Consider the following 17,413-nt stretch of genomic DNA (forward strand, 5'->3'; position numbering starts at 1 on the left):
CGCTGCACCTGCTGACCGCTGCTTCACCTATCCAGGGACTTCCTATCCAGTCGGCCTCCAGCCGCTCAGGTACCGCTGCAATCCCATCTGACTGCTACTGCTGAACCACGGTATGCATACTTCTCATTGACTGTGCTGTGTATTGCATACCTTGCTGGACTGTGTTTGGTTCTCTCTGGAGTCTGCTATCCGCTGAGTCTATTGCCATCATTGACTGTGTTATTATTGTGCTGGACTACTTCAAGAGACTTTCTAGATTGCAGACCTGCTCAGTCATTTATATATATATATATATCTATATTGTGCATATTACTGTGGATCGTGTATAAGGTGCCTGTGTATATCCTGTGTTGCAGTCTTCCCCTGTGCACCTCCTCACATATATATTCAGTGGTACAACTTGCTGATGTCAGACCACTGATCCCTGTTTCCGGTATCACCTGTTCCATCATTCTCTCACATAGCAGTGGTACAACTTGCTACCGCAGACCACTGACTACCTGGATACCTCCACTTGGATTCCATTCCTTCACTCAGACAGCGGTGCAACTTGCTACCCGCAGACCGCTGACTCTCATCACCTCCTTGTTTCTGTTGGACATTCCTCCTCACTATAGCAGTGGTACAACTTGCTATCGCAGACCACTGACTACCTTCACGTGTCCTTGTCCATACAGTTCCTTGTTTATCATTACCTCATTTCCAGTGTTGCTAGTCATAGACTTTCCTGAGCATCTCATCGGCCATCATTTCATGTTCCGTGATCACCCAGCTACCAGAGTACCCTATTACCATCTACATTGCTCTGGTAAGCCTACCATCTGGTGATCCCTGGGTAAAGACTCCTAGTGCCCGTGACACAACCCTAGTATAGTTGGCTTTGCCTCGCCATTTCGTTAACCCAGGGCTAGGCTGCTTGTCGCCTATCGCTTTTAGCGAGAGCATGAGGGGATTTTTCCTATTTCTCCTTGGATTAATGCCTGATTGGCTATTGGCCTCCGGGGTTTGTCGGTTTTTTGTCTTTCATATGGGTTACCGATCACCCTCCCTCCCTCCTTTTTCCCCTTTGTCACGATCATTAAGTATAACATAATAATAGTTTGTACGTCTGTGGGTTATTAAATCAATTTGGAGACGTAAGTGTTAAAGAGTCCCATGTATTCGGGGCTGCTTAGTTTTTTCTGATGGTTAAAGTATACATAATGGTCGGTTTTTGGTAAAGCGGTCCTGTGTGTAAGGATTACGCTTGGTGAGATATGATCCTCTTTCACGCATCAGCATGGATAGTAAAGCGGTCCTATGTTTGCAACTGGACCTGCTTGGTGTTTATGCATTTCATTTTATTTGGTACAGTTATTATGACCTACTGTTGTCTGCGGAGGTCAGGTCCCATTATCGAATCCACTAATCTACATCCGCTAAAATGAGCATAATTATCTAAGTGGTCCTAACGAGTGGTATATTTTTCTTTGGTCATAGGTAATCTGAACCAGAGGATTAACATATGGGTCACTCGTATGTTTTTTGGGCGGAGAAACATAACCTTACCTATGACTGGTCCTTATTCCCTGGCCCGGTAGCCATCAAATGGGTGGGAAGAAGGGGCCTTATATGGCATTCGCTCATGCCCCTACTAGAGGATGAGATCTGTAACTGTGGCCCCCCCTGATATATTACTAGTGCATGCTGGAGGAAACGATTTAGGTCGATCAAAATCCTTAGACTTAATTATAGATATGAGAGAGGATTTGAGGGCAATGCATGCTAGGTGGCCCATGAATAAGCTGTGTTGGTCACATATTATTCCCCATCTCTACTGGAGGGTTCCCATTGCTGCTTCCATTATGCCATCAATAATGAGGAAAGATAACAGAGCTACAGATAAAGTGGTTATCGCTCTAGGAGGTTCTGTGATAGCTCACCCGTGGATAACAGTAAGGCACACTCATCTTTTCCGTCCTGATGGAGTACACTTAACAAATCAAGGGTTAGTTTTTCATTTTTCAATTATACAGGCATTTAGGGTCTTTACTCCGGGGTCTGTATGGCGGGCTGGTAACCCGTTAAAGAGTTTCAGCGGTGGGTAGGAGAGCAGTGCAGTCAATGACTAATCGAAGGTGCTACCGTTGATTGGCCGCACGTCACTGCCCCTTTCGCAGTAATCCAACTCTTGTGCCTCAATTGAAACCCCCCAATCCTGCCTACTTCACAAAAAAGTGGGCAGGATGTGGGAGGGAGTCTCATTATGTGAGAGAAGAGAAGTATGCATTCAACAGAATAAGAGACCAACATTATGAGGGACAAATCTTTAAAATCTGGAATTATACATTTGGCAATTATATGTGTGTTTGCTTTTAGCTTCTTGTGTGCAAAATGCCATCATTTTATGTATAGAAATGTATAGAGCGTAGAAAAACATGTCATGTGTTTCATAAAGAAGCAGTAAAATTACATTTTTAGTAACAATAAAATCGTTCATATATGCTTCATAAACTGAGATATTAGCTTTGACCATCCTCAGAATGTTACCCTGGCCACACGTCACCACCCAATTGTTTAAAAATCAAGCTGTATGTGGTGACCGTCGATCCAATAGCCAAATAGCCAAATAAATTGATAATACAATCCGTCTGCCTTGGAATTATTAAAAGCAACTAAATGCAAATGCATTGGAAATGAATGAAACTTGTATTATAATCGCACAATTAAAATCCAATAATGTCTCTCTCCTTTGTCAGATCAAAACTGTAGTGTGCTTGAAGCAATGTTGGACCGAATTACAACACATTTATGCTAAAAGTTGCAATTTTACAAAATGTACAGCACTAAGTAAACTTTGGAGCTCTTATACTTATACGGGATAATAACAATAGTAATAATAATAACATAATTATTTAGACTCATCAGAATATGAATCAATGTCACTAAGCAAGAAGTACCTTGGAGGGGATTCAATTTTTACAAAAAGCATGTAAAAATATAAATACAATTAATAAATACAATAATCACTAATTAATATATGTATGTATTAATATGTAAGTACTAATGTGTTTTGTAATGGTATAAATAATTGTGTAGTAAAAAAGAGTAAAAAAAAAAAGTATAGTAAAATAAAGTACTGTATGTAGATATTATAGAATAGAAGGTTGTGTAATGCAATTCAAATGTATACTTATGTATGCCAATGCATTTATTTTATTCTAGATGATCGCGTTAAACCCTCCCCTCCACTAAAAATTTGCATGCACCAATGGTTAACGCGCGGGGGGCGCCGTTACCTGTTTTCAAATTGAATACCACGATTTTTGACGCTGCGTTAAGTGAAAACAGTCGCAATTGCATCTCCAAACCCGTGCGGATCGTTTTGCATTTTTTAACGTAGCGTTAAAAAAAATTCAGCGGAGAGTTGAATCCCCCCCTTGTGTTACGTAGAGTGTTTATTTGAGAACAGTTTATTAAACTCACAACAACAATTATTTATAGAGTACGGTTTCCTGAAAAGGACAAGGAAAAGAGAAAAGCCTATGGAAAGGAAAGACACAACTATTGTGGCCTCATCGATGAATTATCATAATGTATAAAACACAAGCTCTAAGTGACCTGTCTGACACTTATGTGACACAAAGCCACTCACAAGCATCCTCCCATTGGCTTAGTCCATGTCAGGCATTGTTTCTTTGTTGTCAGTCAGAATAATTGTTATAGAAGTATTCTGTCTGACATTATTATTATTATTGATGTTTATTTATATCATGTCAATCATTTTATGCACCATGACTACAGAGAAAATGTAATCATTCACATCAGTCCCTGCCCTAATGGGGCTTACATTCTATGTAATTTGGTCAGGAGCCAATTAACCTACCTGTATGTTTTTGGCATGTAGGAGGAAACTGGGACATGTGGAGGGAGAATATACAAACTCAACACAGAAAGGAGACTGGTTGGAATCAGACACATGATCCCAGCCCTGTGAGGCAGCAATACTGACCACTGTGCCACTGTGCTGAATTCAGTTCCAGGTGTAATTTTTTACACAAGACAAAATGCTAATCCTGCGTGGGCAGTGTCGGACTGGGACATGAAGGGCCCACCGGGGGAAATGCAGCGGTAGGGGCCCACTACAATGGGGTGTGGCCAACTGTAAGAGGGGTTGTGGTCAGTCATTAAAGGGGATGAGGTCAGGCCATGGAGGACAACGTATAGCACCTTAGTATGGTCCATAAAGAAAAAGAGGACATTTGCAGTGAGGAGCCGCGAAGGAAAAGACAGAAGAGAAGAAAGAAGTCAATAGGAAAGTAAGTGAAGGGGAGCAAATGCAGCATGGAGGGCACTGTGTGAAACAGGGGAGACAGGGAAAGGGGAGGGATGAATTGAATACAATCAATCATCATCAGCTATTTGTGTGCTGTCCATTCTTTGTGGTTAGTGTTCTCTCCCCTCATAGTGTACACAGAAAACAAATGCTATACTACAGTACTAGAGATCAACCATTCATCATATGAAAACCACAATATAAGGGTATAGACTAAAAATGAATATATCCATGAAGCACTATGGAGACCACAAAATTATTAGCATAAAAATATATGCACATTTAAAATATTACATAAATCTAATTACACTCTAGACACTGGCAAATAAAAACAGGACTCTAAAAAATGATCTACCCACAAAATGTACACTCAATAATAATCCAATGCCACTACAAAGGACAAAAGCAAAACATTAATATTAAAGCATATAGCAGATGCAATCCTATAAGGACCTAACTGTCTGAATGTGTTTTATTCTGATTAAGATATGCTTCTATAGGGAATAGAGTCCCACAATTGATTGAAAACAAATAAACATGGAACATGATATAAACAGTGAATTTGGTTACTAGTTTATTAGGAATCCATTCATTGGTCAGCTGCAATAGGATCCTTTTATAGAGGCACTGAAGACGTATATTGCAATGAAGCCATTCTAATTTATCTCCCTCCCTCCGAGGTCACACAGTGGAGAGCTCTAGAGAAGTTTGCACGATTTATTACTTACTGATTACACGGACTCACACTGCAGTTAGGATGGCAACTTTATGACTACAGGACGCCTGCAACTACAGCAGAAGGAGTAATCTGAGATCTGTGTCACTGTGAAGCATTTCTGCCTCTCTCTGTCTCAGGAGCAGGAAGTGTTCTCACGTGCTGGCTGTAGGCAGGGATTAGTTTGACAGTCTCCGTTTCATATGTAGACTGACCGCAACTCGGTAATTCTCTGCTCTGCCTCACCAACAAAGAGGGCGGGGTTATCAGGCAACAGGGCCTCCCGGGGGATACCCCGGCTCCCCGGCAGGCCAGTCCGACACTGTGCGTGGGGCTGGCATTCGAAAACGAACGTAAAGTGGTATCCATAATATACATCTGTATATCATACTTGCCTACTTTTGGCAAACGTAGTCCGGGAGAGGGGTGTGACTAGATGGGGCGTGGCGTGTCCAATTCACCGCAAATCTCGTCATTTAGGCTAGGCAGTTGCAGGATGCGGGGGACTTGCCTGCTCTCCCAGGAGTCCGTGAGACCGACCCGAATTTTGGGAGTCTCCCTGAATGTCCGGGAGAGTTGGCAAGTATGCTGTATATGCCTAAAATGTGACCCAATCTTCATCTAAGTCCAAATAATAAATGGAAAATACAGTCGGCCATCGACTTGTATCACTATTGTGCTCCAAGGGATCCAATTTGGATCACTACATTTGTACAGAATGGGACACTTAGGCCCTTATTTAGGAGTAGGCAAATGGAAATTGTTTTGTGTAAGATAAACATTTCCGTACTACGCGTGTGCACCAAAAACACGTTTGCTTCTAGATTTTTGCACAGCATAGACTTGCACCCCCTTACTCAGAACAAGGCGAGTAAGCGCGAACTGTACACAGTAAGGTCATGTTCACATAACCGCGACATAATAAGACGCATCCCTAGGAGGTGTATCTCTTGCATATACTGGAGGGCTGTGACAAAGCTATACGATGACACTGGCCATCAGCAGTAATACCCAGTCACTTCTGATTTACTGTTTTGCTACTGACATCTCCAGCTGACAGTACTTAATTAATCAGTATTGTGTCTATTTATTACTGTTTATTTATATAGAAGAACCATATTACGCAGCGCTATACAGAGAATAATCACTCACATCGGTCCCTGCCCCACTGCAGCTTACCGTTTAAATTCCTGAAAACACAAACACACACTAGTCAGCAGCCAATTAAGCTATCAGTATATATGTGGACTACATTGGCAATATAAATATTATATCAAGTTGCGATCATCTATTCGTATTACTTTGTTATTTACATTTGCACTCCTGCAGGATTGTAAATTCCCAATGAATGTTTAAAAGAGTAAACAACAGATGTGGTAGCGTTTGTATTTAGTTACATTTTATATGCTTTTATTAAAAACAGTCAAGACACTATTCTCTCTTATGTATATGACACTTCATTATATTATTATATTGTGTAGAAATAGGGCAAAGTGACTTTAACGTTTACTTGTCAAGCCGCATGTCTATTGTACTGATAAGAGTTAGTATACACGCTTGTAAGCTGGACATATGCCTAGTGTAAATACTACTGTTTTATTTGAAAACATCTTGCAATTCATCCAACTCAACACGCACAGAAAATTACACTTTTTTTGTATATATTTTTCTGCGGTTGTTTGCATTTCTCATGCATTAATGTGTGATACCAAATGGATTGCACTGGTAAAAGCACAACACATCCAAAGTGCATGGAAAATGTTTGAAGAAGCGATAACTATAAGGTCTTTTTCTAGTGCCCGGAAACCCCCCTCTAAGCCTGGGGCACTGTATAATTAAGGTGGCTGGACCCTGCCCCCGCTTCACACGGCTCTGCTGGAAAAGGGATAGCTACGTGCACCTAACAGTAGTGCTCGCAGCATTGCCCATGTATATTATGGGGATAGGAAAAGTTGGAGAGCAGCCAAGCACTGTCTAAAATTATAGCTACGCCCCCATGCATGCTTGTCACGCCCACTGGGCGTTTGTCCCTGCTGACATCAGCTGCCATCGAACATGGGAAACAACTGTCCAGGCCTTTTCTCCAGCAGGGAGCATGACACTAAGGAAAACACCGGCTACACACAGTTACTCCTAAGTGACAAATAACCACAAGAGTTGGTTTCCAGCAGTCTACGATTTCATGCTGACTGTTTATCCGAACTCTTGGATGACGGACACCTCTTGGAGTGGCACCCTCTGCCTCTATCGGCCTGCCCTCTTGCCACCAGTGGACTCCCCTGAAGGGTGGGTTCCCACAAAAGGACTGCCGGAGTCCTCACTTTTTGGAACGTTCATTGGAAGGAACGTACTCCTTCCCCCAGTATCCTGACTAATCATGGAATCCAATTCTGGTTCCTTATAGATCAAAACCGTGGCTGCCCAGGATGTCTCTGCAGTATACACACTGGCCACCACTCCTCCTTTACGTTAGAATTGCCCCATGAGATCCAAGTCCCCCCCCCTATGCCTCAGCGGGGAACTTGGTATCTCCCAACATGGCCGCCCAACCTGACCGGGACTCGGTGCTCTATGCTCATGGCAACGTGGACCCGACAGGAGCAATAAGTGACAGCCATGACCCGCGCGCTTGTCACTGACATCCAATCCTGCATAGCTACAAATAAAACAAGAAAAAAACTAAATCTAAAACAGCAAGTACTGCAGAGCAGTACCATGTGCAGCCCAACTCCTTGGGCACTTAAATTAAACTGAGGCTTGTAGGGGTTGCAGAGTGGATGAGTCAGCAGCAAGTTTAGTTGTTAACTATTTAAGTGCCAACTCCATGCGCCCTCATACAACCCCATGGTAGCAGTGTCCCCCAGAGTGGATGATTGAAAAATATTATTCCCCCCAAGATCATAGCTTCATCTCAAATGTCTTCAATTCTTATAAGCTCCCAAAATTTTAAGCTGGCCACATTAAGCCAATCCTGCAGTTAGACCTGAGTGTCAAGCATCTAGACTACTACTCAATTCAGTCACATGCGTGGGTGGCTAAAGGTAGCAAGATCCGGTCACACGAAAGACTTTGATCTGCGAACAGACCAAAATTGACTTATTAGCAGTCATCAGCCAACTGCACTTTCTACCAAGCCTGGGAATGGCCCTCAGGATTTCTACCTGATCACAATTATTTCAGCACATAGACACTGCTATATTGGCCAATTTGCCTGTGTATGGAAACCTGGAAGTTACTAATAACGATTTTATATAAACCAACTTGTTTTTTTTAGGTTTAGTGGCCCTTTGAGGCTTTACAGTAAAAACTGAGGCTTAGAATCTCTCTGACTAAGCATGCAAATGCAACATATGAAAGATACATAAGCCTTAAAAGCTAATCTCACAGATACATGTTTCTATGACTACAATTTATTTTCATTAATGTGACAGATGATGAATAGATTTTTGCTTTTACAGATGCAGGAAGAGAACTAATTTTTCTTGCAAAAAAAAAACAAAACCAAAAGCGTCCTTTGAACAGGATGTGGAGGTCCATGCAAATCACATTCTCTTTGAATAACACCTGTTCAGTGACTTGTTTTCTATTCCTGGCATAATTCATGTTTATCGCAAAATACATTGGGCACACCTTGCATTATTCTGGAATCAATGAAAGGGAACAAACTTGTACATTTGATGCTTTTACGTATAATAGTTTCAATGCCATCTGTCTCCACCACACACTGTCCTCTGCTTAAACTACATAAATAAAATAATTATACAGCTGAACTTCAGTGGAGAATTCAGCAATAGATATGCAATCACTGTGTAAAAATAGCAATATTATCATTGCACAATTTACTAAAATCAGACAATCAGAATCTATAAAGTAAAGTAAATTTAAACTGAAATTCTTGGGAGTCTTGTTCGGAAAACATTATGCAGGAGAGAAGAATTTTGTCATTTTGCTTAACTACTTTTTGTGTGCATTCCAGAAGACAGGCTTCAGGCCTATAACTTGTTTCCCTAGTAACCTAAAGACCAATACAGACTTTGTACAAACCCTCAAGATGTTGCAGTTCTGCCTATAAACAGGCAAGACGATCAAGCACAGTAAATAACCCTAATAAAAATGTGGAAATCCAATGTTGTATTTAAGACATAATACATTACAAATGCAGAATAATCAGAATAACATGTCCTAGAAATGTTAATTTTGGTTTGTGTAATCACACAAATACAAACTAACTTATCATTCTGTAACATAGATGTCAGCAGCACCTGGTATTACATTGTTCTTTTCCCTGACACACATTGGAGGCTGTCATTTTGAGGGGCTGATACTAGTAAATTGATAGGCTGCATTCTAAGGCTGGGCACACACTACAGGGTTTTCAGACAATTATCGGGCCAATCACCCGATAAACAACAGTTCGACCCAATTTTGTATTATTGTGTACACCATACTTGCCTGAAGTCCAGAAGATCCCAGACAGGGTGGGAGGGGGCGAGACAGTCTTTTTGGCCCCGCCCCTATGACAAAACTCCCGTTGGGGGGGTGGGCAAAATTACTAAATTCACCGCAAATCGTGCTATTTTGGCCAGGTAATTGCGAGATGCGGGAGACTTGCCTGCTCTCCCGGGAGTCCGGGAGACCCACCCGGATTTCGGGAGTCTCCTGGACATTCCAGGATAGTTGGCAAGTATGGTGTACACTAAAACAGAGAGCGACTATTGTTCCAAAGCCCATCGTATCGTTACATTTGATTTTTAAACTGAACTTAAACTCTCGTTCCAGGATGGATCAATGCTGTTCCAATCCTGCAGTGTGTATGCACACATGATCAGGATCTCCATAGAGTTTACAGAGTCATGGGGCTAGATTTACTAAACTGCGGGTTTGAAAAAGTGGAGATGTTGCCTATAGCAACCAATCAGATTCTGGCTGTCATTTTGTAGAATGTACTAAATAAATGATAACTAGAATCTGATTGCTTGCTATAGGCAACATCTCCATTTTTTCAAACCTGCAGTTTAGTAAATATACCCCATGATCTTTTCAATGGTTATGGCAGATAAGGAGCGCAGATCTGAAGGTAAATCTTGGTCTATAGTGTGTACACATGAATCAGCATGCTGATCAGGCATTGTTTTTTTTTTTTATTAGTCGTTGGTAAAATCGAACATTTCTGTAGTGTGTACCCAGCCTATTGAATATTGGTTTAGGTCACACAATGGCTGTCTACTATGTGTAGGTATAGTACAGTGATGGCTAACCTGTGACACTCCAGGGGGTAAATGTATCAAAGTCCGTTTTTTTCATCTCGCGGGAGATCAGCGCTTTTTCAGCTAAAATTTAAAGGGGCGATGGCTTGTAAAGGCAAGTTTACCCCCAGGTGTTGTGAAACTACAAGTCCCAGCATGCTCTGCCAGCTATCAGCTAGTTATCTACTGGCAAAACATGCTGGGGCTTGTAGTTTCACAACACCTGGAGTGTCATAGGTTAGCCATCACTGGTATGGTACATTCTGCTGCACAGTAATATCTAATCTGACTACTCTCCAGAGATGTAGAATGTACTCTTTCTATTGAAATGCATTCAATGAAATATGGAATTAAATTAACTGAAAATTGTCCCATATCACCTGCAAAAGTCTGTGTTTAGCCTTCTATTTGTGTAGATTGTCGCCTTATCTCTTACTTACTCAAGGCTATTTCTCCTTGCCACACATACCTCTATTGTTCTGTCCTAAGTACTAATTATCTTTATCTTTAGGCATATCTGCCCTCCAGGCCACTCTATATTCCGCCACATTCAGATTCAAGCATTTCTATAACGGTATCCCTGTAACTCTGTGCTGCATGTAACAGTACCGGCAGATGTCTCAATGACCCTGCAGTGGTTAAATGACAGGTTGTCAGCAACTCTCCTATATCATCCATAACTACATTACAGAGGTAAGCTCTGGTAGGGTAATGATGCAAGAGTCACAGGTGGGATCCATGAAATGATAACAGGGTGCCCCTATCCTTTCTTAAGGTGAAGGTCTGCACATATATCTGATAGCACAGTTATACATCAGAAATCATCACTCCTGATTACATGCAAAAGCATGGGGTAAACCCAAATTTGTACCATACTAGTGCCACAAATTTCTGCAAAGTTGACCTTTCCTGCCAATGACCTAGCCAAAATCAACGTCATAGATATAAAAATTAAACTAAAAATCTATCCAAATTATTAGTTCAACATTGAACAGGAAGACTGCAAAAGAAAGTTTGATTGTGTACAGGTTTTTATGTTATTACATGTAGATCCTGTAAGAAAAAAAATACTACTGCTATCCTGAAATCCCGATTTTTTGCTTTAAATTATATAGAAGAATAGTGTAACTATGGGTCACTATATTTAACATCAGTATGAATGGATATAACTTCTGACATTCAACTATATCTGTCTGTGTGTGTTAGGGAATTTAGACTGTAAGCTCTATTGGGGCAGGGACTGATGTGAGTGAGTTCCTTGTGCAGCGCTGCGGAATTAGTGGCGCTATATAAATAAATTGATGATGATATGTAATTTGCATTCAGCTCTTTTGAGCGTATTAGCTGTATCTGTGCTAGAAACCAGCATTTTAGGATAAATAGTTGGCCTATATGACCTATAAGCAGCTATCTGAACGGCTCTGCTCACAATTCCTTTAAAATAAGGATTAAAAGGAGAACTATGGAAACACCTTTATTGAAGGAAGGCTATTGCTGTAGATACCAGTCACAATGAACTAATATGTCTTACAATAAATGTAAACACCCAAAGCCTCAAGGATCTAACATGTCTGGAAAAAAAACCAAGTAGTTAAGTCTTTGGCAAATGACACTGTAGACCTCAAACAGTGAGCTGGGTGTTACAGTAGGAGGACAGCCATCAACGTGTTATATGCACACACACAGCCACTGGAACAATGTACACAGTGCAGCTCTGTGTAAGGAACCCCTTTCATGTAACACAAAACCTCTAATTGTGTGAGGACAATATCCTGCAGTAACACTGTGTCTATCCCCTCTGCTGCTACACACATAGGAAGACACTAAAGCAGTTCTCACGTGTAACATAAACTTGCAGATTTACCAAACAGTATACAGTAGAATACAAACAAACACTGACAGGCATGTGCTATGTGTGTAGTATGTAGCAACAAAAGTAACACAGCATTCCTTCCTCTTTCTGTCTCATCCAGCTGTTTAAGAGAAAGCAGCCCACTGTGACTCTAGTATGTACCAGTGCCAACACTGATCACCCCTGTGTACCCCATGCACCCCACTGTGCAGTCTGCAGATACAGGTACATATTCTTATCTTACCCCCACTCAGCTCCTCTCTCCTCTGCTGACAGCACACTGTTGGAGAAGTCCTGTAGTTCCCAGAGCTGGTACAGGCAGACAGAGCTCTCTCCTCCCTCTTCCTCCTTATCTGGTGACCTCACCAGCGCCGCCTGCAGCCTCAGGAGGAGGGGAGAGAGTACAGTGCCTGCCAGTCTCCTAACCAGGAGGGAGAGAGGGGAGGGGGTCATTATCTGTTGATAATCACACCAGGTCTAAATGCTGCACAGGCTGTAAGAGTTAGGAAATATGCATCACTCATTTTATCATTTATACTGTAGCAATAAATGGCAGATACAATCCATAAGAACATAGGGTGCCCAAATAAATAGTAACAAATAAAAAAAGATACAGAGCCGTGGCTTTGTATCAGTGCTGGGTCTACAGTCCCCAGGATCTATGCACAATAGTAAAAGCAGCAACAATCAAAAAGGCCATGGAGTCCTTGCAAGGTGCAGCCTCCAACCATTAAAGAAGGATGCATGGAACTGAATAAAGCAAATTGACAGCACCTATAGGGCAGAAGAACATCAGAAATAATAGATGAATAACCATAAGGGACTCCTTACCAGCAGGCATTGAGATACAGCCCTCGTACAACAGCTTGAGGTGGTCTCCGAGCTGCACATGCGCAGTACAGGATGCTGGGATACAGCGCTGGCTGCTCCTGATGCTGCTATAAAGCAGTAATAAGAAGCCCTGAGCTGGAAGAGACTGACATAAGACACATATAGAAATACCCTTGTTTCTGTCACTGTCGCTCACTAAGACCTTGATTACATATATTTGTTATTCATGTACTCGGGTAATTAGATAAATACATTCAGGGGTAGCTTCTTGCTATACTGTCTAATGTAAAAACAGAAGAAGTATTTTCCCATTGGATCACGTGTTACAGAGTAAATTCCTTAATGTCACGAGGAGAGAAAAAAAACATGGGCATATTAAGCGTTAATAGTTATTTTGTCTTAAACCGACTTGGTGCAATGCCATGAAAATAGTTCTGAACACTGAGATGTAAATCACCTTTAGGAGCCTATTTAAGAATCTTCTAATGCCCTGAAAAATGCAGTTTTCAGAGACAACCGCAATATCCCTGCTATTTATAACCAAAGTTTTGCAGCACATATCTCCGATATCTGATGCGGTCCTACAGTCATCATATACCAAAGTAGTCCCTGTAGGTTTCTATTGGGACAACTATTTAACTAATTTACCAAGTTCCAAGCATCAGCGATATTCGGAACTTGTGCCCGATGACTTAAACCATTAAATCCTATGGGAGAACAGCAGGGCCGTAACTAGGGCTGTGCGACAGGGGCGACTGCCCAGGGCGCAATGCTGAAGGGGGGCGCAATTTGGGAATATTTTAGGTTAATTTGATTAAAATTGAGGGCTAGGGGGGCGGCATTTGTCTTTCTCGCCCCGGGCGCTAGAATTCCTAGTTACGGCTCAGAACAGTGCTGTAGATGAATCTTTGAATCTCTCACCGCATCTTAGCTTGTCTCCCTCCAGTTACTATTGCAAAGGTGGCCATTTTGCACTGTGCCATACAGGAGATAGTTGTTCACCCGGACAACCGTTCATTGTGACTGCTGTTCCAACAGAACACTATTCAGGAATGGTCACGCTCTTTAATTCCTTATCATTGTGATAAGGAATTAAAATGATCATGTCAAAAATGCGGTTATTGTTAAATATGCCCCTAAGACTTGAAGGGGTTAAAAAGTGTTGTAACTAAAAGCAGGGCCGTAACTAGGGCTGTGCGACCGCCCAGGGCGCAACGCTGAAGGGGGGCGCAGTTTATGAATATTTTAGGTTCATTTGGTTAAAATTGAGGGCTAGGGGGGGGCGGCATTTTTGTTTCACGCCACAGGCGCTAATATTTTAAGTTTTAGTCTAAAAGGGATGTAGCGTGGACCCAGGGGCGGATCTAGACTTTATGTTTAGGGGGGGGCGATTTTGCATAATCACGCCCCTCCTTTGCTCTGATTGGCTGGCCCGCGTTAAACCCCGCCTTCCACCCACAATTGGCCCCGCCCCCTCCCATTGTGATCGGCGGCTGGGACCTAGCTTTTTGCTGTTAGGGGGGTCGAATGCCCCGATCGCCCCCCCTGGGTTTGCCACTGCGTGGACCTATATTTCTGAATACCAAACTATCTTGAGATGGTGTTACCTTAATAAATTTGAGAACTTCAGAGTCCCTATATTGATATATAGGGTATGCTTTAAGAAACGTTATGTGGTCTATTTATAACAGTGCGATCAGCAATAAAACCTGAGAAAACAGCCGTTTTCTCTGGAAAATGGCCATTACACAATTTACGAAGAGGTTACTGCAAGAGATTTCTCCTTCACTAACCTACATTTCATGGGATACCCCAGACTGAGATGTTGGTCATTTACTAAACAGCAAGGGATGCTGGGAAGGGGGGCATGTGCCCCCTGGGCCAGACGTCCAAAGTCCATTTTGGGCCACCTGGTGTTCCAGTGGGAATGGGTGCAGGCAGCCTATGTAGTCCGTGCATAGGTAACCGCATCTCATACTACTCAATGTGGCCACGTCATCCATTCTTAGAATATTGTGCTACCGCTTGTAGTACAATAATCTATTAAACGCCAATGGGCTGATTCCACCACACTGTTCTAAACTCTAAATACCTTATAATAATGACTCCCATAATGAATCTGAAATAAACCACACGGACACAGTAATACATTTTGGCGAACTAAGGTCACAGTTTATTAATTAGTTAAAAATTTTAAAAAATGGTGGCAACGAAAGTGGATGCAGGCAGGCTACCAGTTAAAACCAACTGTATCAGAATACTTTAAAAGGGGGTGGCCACCCCAGCACAAACCTCTGGCCTCATGTGTACGCTTACTAAAACGATAGCCAGGGCACCTGCAAATGTGACCCCCTAAAGAGACAGGATCGAAGGTAGGAGGACCAAAACTAACTGCGCCCTGCATTAACCGCTGCCTGCACCACTTTCCCGCCTACTGTCCCTCAACTGAATGCAGAAAGAGAAGTATGGTTACAACACATAAGACGTGCTATATAAATCACATATAACATAACAAGGCGATGGGAGGGCGGGTCTTCCATGAGTAGAAAGTAGGAGCAACACCTCTTCACACAGGATTATCACCACATATCCAGACTCCACCCCAGCCACCTCATTGGCCATGAAAAACTTAACAATTTAACCCTTTAAGGTAAACAATCAGTGTGCCCAAGACAAGCCCGGCGTTTAACTACGCTCCTCTCTATTCAGGTCCTTGCTTTTCCTAATGAATGATGCAGCTACATTGAATAGGATACCACGCGGCTGCCTGTGCACGGACTGCACAGGCTGCCTACATCACTACAATGACAGTGCTATAGGGTCCCTCTACTAGACTACAGAAGCCCTGTAGAACCAAATTAGCCTCCTCCTCACCGACTACCGGGTGTGATGTCATCATCACGTCCAGACGCTGGGAGGAACTGCTGAGAAGAAGAGAAGACCATAGGAAGGTAAGTAAATTATAAGTGTGTAATGAGGGGGGCAATGTAATGAGGGGGATAATATAATGAGGACACAGTAATAAGGGGGACAATTGTTATGAGGGGAACAGTGTGATGAAGGGGGAATGGTGTAATGAAGGGGGCAACAGTGTTATAAAAAGGGAACAGTATGACGATGGGACAGACATCTATGATTTCTCCTGTGTTAGATCCTTCATAAATTATGCAATTGCCATTGTTTTCATGGCTGATCACACCTTGCTAAATAGACCCTACATGTCATATGTGATGTAATCATAAGTGTCTGTTTTTTTATTGCAGTATGCATGCTAACCATTAATTTCATGGCTGTTAAAGGGTTATACTCAGCAAATGGGTGAAGAGTCCTACATATTTCTAAATAAGCCAGAAGCTGTTTTATACTATAAATTCTATTTGTAGGTTTAATGGCTGTTTAAACATACTTCTGTAATGCTTGAGGGTGGAGATAACAAAATGGATCATAAAACACAGCTAATGCAACAGTAAAAGTTACAGCTTTCCATAACAACCAATCAGATTCTGTCATTTGTCTAGTGCAGTTTAGAAATTGTTGAGCTATTGGCAGCACCAGGGCTGATAAGAGCTACCTTAGGCGCTGGTACGGCCGCTTCTTGTCCGCCCCCTCTCCCGAGGCTGCGTGCCGTTGGATAAAGCAACTTTGCACCACTTTTTATAAATGTTCCCAATAAAGTAAAAAACAATAAAGAATCCTCGATGTTTATGAATTTTTTCCATAATTAATTAAAATAGATATTGGAGTACTCTGATATATTAGTGGATTTTTAAACCTTTCTCTCTTACGTTGAGTAAAGGATAATTGCAATTGTTTGTTTGCAGGTTGACATTTTGTAGTCACTAATAAGCCCGTTGACTTACTTTGGAGTCTACGCATGAATAAAATGCGGTACCACTAAATATGCATCACTGCAAATCACAGCAATGCATGTTTAAGCACCGCTGGAATGCATCATGCTGGGGCTATTCTGGGAGCCTTGACCAAGTGACCCCTCTTCTGCGAAGTCTTTTTCCTGTTCACTGGCAGCCTAGCGCTACCGGTGATAGGAGGAACTGTTGAGCGCATGTAACGGATTCTGCGAAGCAGGAGAGGCTTCGGCAGGATCCCATTGAAAAAGAGAGGTAACGGCACCCTGAGATGACGTTACCTTTCTGCGCAATGCAAAGCTTTTCAAAGCTACATGCATTGCAGAACTTTGCAGTTTCCATATTAATTTATGGGGACTGCGAAGAAAAACGTTAAGTGGGTTATAGCTTAGATACTAGGTCTGTACTTAAATAAGCAAGTTTAGATATGTGGGGCTATCTAAAGTTGTGCATTCCCCATAGCAACCATTTTGTTGGGTGTAATATTAACAGATAGTATATAATTGGTTTCTGTTCCCCTTTGATAGGTCCCTGTGCAAAGTAGTGTAATGTCCCCATATATCCTTTCAGGAAGGTGTTAAGCCCCTG

The 17,413-nt window shown here is 42.0% G+C and overlaps 1 protein-coding gene across 2 annotated transcripts in view; it reads right to left on the reverse strand.

Annotated features, from left to right (window-relative positions):
• Positions 1–13,028, reverse strand: part of RNF144A (ring finger protein 144A) — a 67,499-nt gene extending 54,471 nt beyond the window's left edge. Inside the window, exon 1 of one of the 2 annotated variants that reach the window (XM_075201475.1) lies at positions 12,960–13,028. The gene's annotated coding sequence lies outside the window, so the exon portion shown is untranslated. Of the gene's footprint in view, positions 1–12,372; positions 12,490–12,959 lie in introns of those variants that run through there. The other variant, XM_075201473.1, reaches the window with a different exon arrangement.
• Between the last annotated feature and the right edge of the window lie 4,385 nt (positions 13,029–17,413).

The sequence above is a fragment of the Mixophyes fleayi genome, chromosome 3 (assembly GCF_038048845.1).
Source record: "Mixophyes fleayi isolate aMixFle1 chromosome 3, aMixFle1.hap1, whole genome shotgun sequence".
NCBI lineage: Eukaryota > Metazoa > Chordata > Amphibia > Anura > Limnodynastidae > Mixophyes > Mixophyes fleayi.